The sequence below is a fragment of the Protopterus annectens genome, chromosome 16.part0 (assembly GCF_019279795.1).
Source record: "Protopterus annectens isolate FY-2018-M chromosome 16.part0, PAN1.0, whole genome shotgun sequence".
In the NCBI taxonomy this organism is placed as follows: Eukaryota; Metazoa; Chordata; order Ceratodontiformes; family Protopteridae; genus Protopterus; species Protopterus annectens.
Genome location: NC_056750.1, coordinates 780,824,315 through 780,824,616, shown reverse-complemented (window position 1 = coordinate 780,824,616; position 302 = coordinate 780,824,315).

The following is a 302-nucleotide window of genomic DNA, read 5'->3' as shown; positions in this document are numbered from 1 at the left end:
CTATGGTGTATTTGTATCTCCCTTATGCCTTCATTCTTTTTTAATTAATTTCTTAACAAGGTAGGGCCAAAGATCTCAGTGCCAGTTTATAGGTATGGACAGACTAAATGCCTTTTTCAACACAAAGTAGCAGAGAAATGGAGAGACTCAAACCCAGGACTACAGAATAATGTTTTTTTTTTTTTTTTGCAGTGATGCTGTTTAATATACAAATACTGTTTGTTTATTTAGTTTGTTTATTGAGGTAGTACACTGATCACAGTAGACCATTTGAAGGCTCAACTCAGGTACTGCTATATTTA